This window comes from Mauremys reevesii, linkage group 13 (assembly GCF_016161935.1).
Source record: "Mauremys reevesii isolate NIE-2019 linkage group 13, ASM1616193v1, whole genome shotgun sequence".
Classification (NCBI taxonomy): Eukaryota; Metazoa; Chordata; order Testudines; family Geoemydidae; genus Mauremys; species Mauremys reevesii.
In genome coordinates this window covers 48,599,786-48,605,785 of record NC_052635.1, presented here as the reverse complement: position 1 = coordinate 48,605,785, position 6,000 = coordinate 48,599,786, and positions in this window count along the sequence as shown.

Genomic DNA, 6,000 nt, shown 5'->3' with positions numbered 1-6,000 from the left:
CTACAGCTCCCATCAATTACATACAGTGATGTCAAAGTTCTTAGTTCAGGCTTGTAGCAGTGATGGAATAAACTGCAGGTTCAAATCAAGTCTCTGGAACATCCCCCGCTGGGATGGGTCAGTCAGTCCCTTGTATAGAGCTTCAGCTTGTAGCAAAGTCCCTCCAGAGGTAGGAAGCAGGATTGAAGACAAGATGGAGATGAGGCATTAGCCTTTTATAGGCTTTACAGCAAAATGGAGTCTGGAGTCACATGGGCAAGTCCCTGCACACCCTGCTGAGTTACAAGGCGTATCTGCCTCCTCTCCATGGGTCAATTGTGTAGCTGATGGTCCTTAATGGGCCATCAAGCAGGCTAGGCAGAGCTAACACCAACTTGTCTGGGGTGTCACCCAGAAGCACAGCACAAATTTAAAATACAGACACTATAGAGCCAATATCCATAACTTCAACTACAAAATGATACAGACACACAGACAGCATAACCATAACCAGCAACCCATAACCTGGTCTTAGACACCTTATATGACCCCCTTTACATAAGATTTGGTGCCACTACAGGACCTTGGTTGCAAACCATGTTCTATATGGTCCCAGATTATGTCAATAACGTCACACAGGCAAAACCTTCCTTTCAGCCATGCTGATGGATGAGGATCAGCCCCGCCGGGTCTCCTCGCGAGCTGTGCTGCTGTCAGGGGTGCCCCTCTGCCCTGCTCTCAGCATCGCTAACCTCAGTCTCTCTGCACTGCCAGCCCAGGCCAGCCCAGCGCGGTGCCTTGCGGAGGGAGATCCATGGCTGCACAGCACCACACCGTGGCCCAAGGGTAGGGTGACCAGATAACCCGATTTTATTGGGACAGTCCCAATTTTGGGGCTTTTTCTTATATAGGCTCCTGTTACCCCCCCCACCCGTCCCGATTTTTCACTCTTGCTGTCTGGTCACCCTACCCGAGGCCAAGGGCAGTGCGACTGAGGCCGTGCTTCAGGCCTCGGTGTAGAGCCATTGCTTCTCTGCCATGGTCCGGAGGGAGGGGATGAAACCTGAGGGCACTGGCAGCAGAGGGGGACGGTTATCTCTACCGCCTGCCTTCCCCTGTGACTCCACGAGGTGAGCTTATCCAGAGCCCAGTGGCCATGGCAGGGCATAGCCAGGCTGTCCAAAGGGCGTGAACCCCAAGTCGTCCCTCCACGGCAGGACAGCCGCACCGGGGCCTGGTCTTCTTGGACCGTGGCAATGGAATAGGGAACCCAGGGCGTGGCAGGGAGAAAACCGGCCATGCAGGGAGCCGAGGCAGTTTGTGGAGAGAGCCTCACCCTGTGTGGGCAGATGGGAATGGTCTGACGGGTGGGGAGGGCGGCTCCGCTCTGTACCCGCCTTCCTCCCCCTCACCAGACACAGGCAGCAGCTCGCCCCAGGGGGGGGGGAAGATGCCCCTGACTCCCTGGTGCAGCCAGGAGCTGGGTCTGAGTGCCCGGAACTGAGCCAAGCCAGGCTTCAAACTCTGCCCTGGGTGTGGAGGCCCCCTCTCGCCCGCAGCCTGGGGTTGCATTCGCTCTGAGCTCACAGACTGGAGCCACCCACGCTGCCTCCTTCACCGCCCACTTCAGTCCATGCCCCCGGGCTCAGCCACGGCCGGGAACCCCCAGGCTGCCCCCGCTGGGCGAAGGGCCAATCCCTGCTCTTTCTGGGAATGCCCTGCCCCTTCCCGGGATCTCTTGGCCCCTCGTTCTCATGGACGGAACTGGGTGGGGAGGCGGCATTGGCCTCCCTGAGCTTCCATCCACGCCCTGTGACACGTCTCCTTTGCACCTGAGGAACCCCGAGGCAGGTGATCTCCCTTCCCCCATCATCGAAAATCAGGGACTTGGCAAGAGTCCCACAGAAACCTGGGGCCTTTCCTGGGCCTCTCTTCCTTCAGTGGGGCTGGATTAGTCACATGTAGCCTGGACTCTGAATGTCCTGCCACGCCCTGGGTTCCCTAGTCCATTGCCCCGGTCCTGGTTCTAACGGTGGGGTTGGGGAAAACTGCATCCGAGTGTGGGTCTTGCCCTGAGGAGCCTGCCCCCTGCTCTCAACCTGAACGCTGCCCGCGGGTGGTTTTCGTCTGGTGAGGAGGCTGAAATCACCAGTGCAGGAAAAATCTGAGCAAAGTTGCAAGCTGAACTAAAGCCCTGCACTGCCCAGAGGCGTAGCTTAGACGCAGCAGGAGAGAGACCAGTGAAACCAGCCCAGTGGGATTTTACCCCAAGTTCCTCACTAAGCTGGGAACAGGCAGGAGACATTTCAAGCCAGACGGGGATTTTCCCCAACAATTCTAAGTGCCTGAGAAGCTGGAAATTGGGAAGTGCCGCCTCAGTGCCAGGCTCCTAGACCCGTCTCCCCTGCGATGGCGCCGCTCACTGGACACTGCCGCAGCCACAGGGCAAGGCTGCCGAGGTTTCTCTCTCTCTTCACTTCCTGCTAGAGGGTCTCCTGGGAGCAGCCAGGCATGGATCTGCTCAGGGCAAGCGCGTGCTGCACTCACGTGTCAGCCGTGGGCTGGGGAGCAGCTCGAGCTCCCCAAAGCCCAGCAGCTGTTGCACGTCACTCGTGATGGGCCTGGGCTGAGCACAGAGCCGGTGGCCAGGCTGAAATCCTGCCAGATGAAACTCGGTGCCCTAGTTACTGGCCTGGCTGGCTGGCCCGGAGGACGAGTGTGCAATGTACACAAATCCTGCCAGCCTGGGTGTGGTTTCAGTTTGAAATGGTGGAGTGGGTGGAATAATGCTGCCATATGCTGGGAACAGGTTGGCGTAGGGTGGGAGCCTCATTCCTCACTCACCCTTCTGCTGGTGGGCGGGGAGCACGGCCATGAACACAAGGAAGCTGTGAGAAGAGGCGGCCAGTCAATGAGATGTTTAAACTCGGTTCCATCGGCTTCATCTACTGTCCCTCCTCAGGCGAGCCAGTCGTCACTGTGATGCTGGCAGACCCAAGTCTGCAGTAGATGGGCCCAATCCTGTGACGCTGAGGAGACTGGAGGGAAGCAGCACCTGTCCCTAAATAAATGAAGCTGCCCCATTCCAGGACAGTTTGTGGATCCTCCCCCACACATGAGCACTAGGGCTGAGCCACTGGAGAAAGTCTCTGATTCTAGGCCCCAGGGGGCCAGCCAGGGCCCCCAGAGAAGAGCACACGGGGTCTGATGGGCCGAGGCAGCACACGGGAGCCTGTGACACAGATATCAGAGGGGAGCCGTGTTAGTCTGGATCTGTAAAAAGTGACAAAGAGTCCTGTGGCACCTTATAGACTAACAGACGTATTGGAGCATGAGCTTTTGTGGGTGAATACAGACCTGTGTCTGACGAAGTGGGGATTCACCCACAAGAGCTCATGCTCCAATACGTCTGTTAGTCTATAAGGTGCCACAGGACTCTCTGTGACACAGAGGTTCATGAGTGGTTCACAGTCCAGGGAACATGGGAAATGCTGAACTTCCCCGAATCCAAAGAAAGGAGCAGACAGGAAGACCTGTCTCCCGGGGGGAATGCTACAAAAACAGTGTCAGGCTTTCCCCACTCAGCTGAGTTTCCGACAGAATTTTACTCCTGTGGTAGGAGCCTGCAGGATGGTTCAGAAGCATATAAAAATCATCACAATTGTAAGGGTCTAAATGAACTGAATGAATTCTCCCCTGACAGCTAGCTGGGGGGGGGGGGGGAGGAGAGACTTCCGGAGCAAACTGTATTTACATGAACACACCTACTCTGCCATGATATCCAGCAGCTAGCGCGTCTTGCTCACAGGTTTCCACTTTGGCTGGTGCTGGGTTACAAATCACTTTAGTACTGAATGCAGGGGTAGGTAGTGAAATGCTGTTACCAATGTTGTTGGCATTATTGTATGAATAGAGGGAAGCAGAACTGGGCTTAACCTGTTCCAAACAAGGGGGGTCACCTCAGCTGAAAGGGCCTTGTTAAGCCAGGGGCTCGAATGCCAGAGCCCTGTGAAATTAAGAGGGGAGAGGACAAGTGTCCTAGCCAGAGAGTGTGGATCCTTCCCCAAGTGTTCTCCCTTGACTGGTTTAACCTGTTCCCCGCACTGTTCAAAGAAAGAGATAAATAGGCTCCACTAGGAGCCTCTTTTATTTTAAATGCTCAATCAGAGCTGAAATCAGCTGTGGTAGGACCGTGTTTCTGCTCAGCCTGAAAAGAGCTGAAAATTATGAAGAAACTGATGTGCAGAGGTCACAACCGAAAGGCAGGTGACTGGCAGGCAGCTGGCGAATGAGCAGCCAGCAGGGCGGCTGGCAGAGAGGTGCGGTGAACAAGTGCCCAAGCAGTGGAGCGTGTAAGGTGCCTTTTTACCCCCCTCCACCCAGGGTGGGAGGTGAACTCTGCAGATGAACCTCTGAACTCTGGGGCTGCACTGGCCAAAGACAGCAACTGTGAGTGGGGTGCAGAGAAGGGACGGGCACGAGAAAGGGACTGTTGGGTTTCTGGATTTAAGAACCTGAGGGGAAAAGGACACTGCCCACCCTGCTTGGGGGTGGGTCTTTTGCTCATGGTTTACGTGTATGAGCCCTGTTTGTGGTGTTTCCCCAAATTCATGCCGAGTTACTTCCCTCCTTTTAGTAAAAGTTTCTTTTCTACACTCAGACTCTGTGCGTGCGAGTGGGGAAGTATGGCCTCGCAGAGGCACCCGGGGTGATGTGTAATTGTCCCAGGTCGCTGGGTGGGGGCTCGAGCTGGTTCTGTGTTGTAGCGATGGAAAGGACACCCCAGATATTGAACCCAGCTCTGGTTGCTGCTGGCTCCACCTGGCAGAAGGGTCACATAATCACTGCTCCATTCTATAGATTGTTTTAAAACAAATTCTGTTGGCTTCATCCTGGCTCAGCTCCTCAAGGCCCAAACAGATAGAGTGGGGGAGATGCCAGGGGAAGAACGGGCCCTGCAGCACCCCGTGACGAGGCCAGAGGGAGAGTCGAAGGTTGCTGGGAGCCCTTCCCCGTGAAGACACTTGCAGGAGGGGATGCTTGTTGAAAGAAGCAGGGAGGCCTGGAGAACTAAGAGAATTAATCTAAAATTCCCCAAGCTGCAGGTACCAATCTCCAGCAGCTGCCCCCAGATCCCAGCTTGTTGATGTTTTGTTCCTGGATGCAATTGAGTTTTTGTACTGACTTGTGACTGCAGGTTTAATGCCCCTGGGAGCCCAGCGAGAGAGCAGCTCTGCAGGCTCTGCCATGGGATGGATTCCTCCAGCAAGGAGTGGGGATGGTGGAATCAGGACTCCACTGGAGAGGACAGTCTCAGCCCCGGCTCCACGTGCTCAGAGGAGGTGGCGGTGGGAGTTCTCACATCTTACAGCATCTAACCCTGGAGTGGGCCAGGGCTCAGTCGCACCTCACTCAGCAGCCTCCCTACTGCCCTCAGGAGCCTGCCTGGGATGGTTACAAAGGCTATCATGTTTTGGGTGCAACCCAGCGCAGTGGAGGGTTATGTCACTGCCTGCCCTCTAGTTCTGGACCTGAAATGCTCTGCTGCTGCGGTTCACAGCCCAGACACCAACAGCCAGCTGACATGCATGCAGGTCCCTGTGTGCCGTGAAGCCCTGGGGCAGCACTCTGCCTACAGTGGTCTGCACCAGCCTGGGTTACCTTGCAGAGGTGACCCCAGCACACTTCCAGGCCCAGCATTTCCCCAAAGCCGCCTGCTCTGAGGTGTCCAGCCCCCCTGGAGCACGCAGAGAAACAATCCCATTTGTTTGCTCCTTTACAGAGACAAAAGCACATTACAGCTTAGTCACTTTACGGCTACGCCCTTCCCTTCAAGCACAGCACTGAGCTGGTTTCCTGTAAAACTAAAACAAATGTATTAACAGAAGGACACAGGAGAAGGAATAAAGTTACAAAGGGTCATCAGCAGACAGACAGTAAGAATACGCTGTCTAGTGGATAAGCCTTAACTCAACAAGCATCAGCCTTGGTTCAAGGTACATTTCTTACCAACGTTTTCTT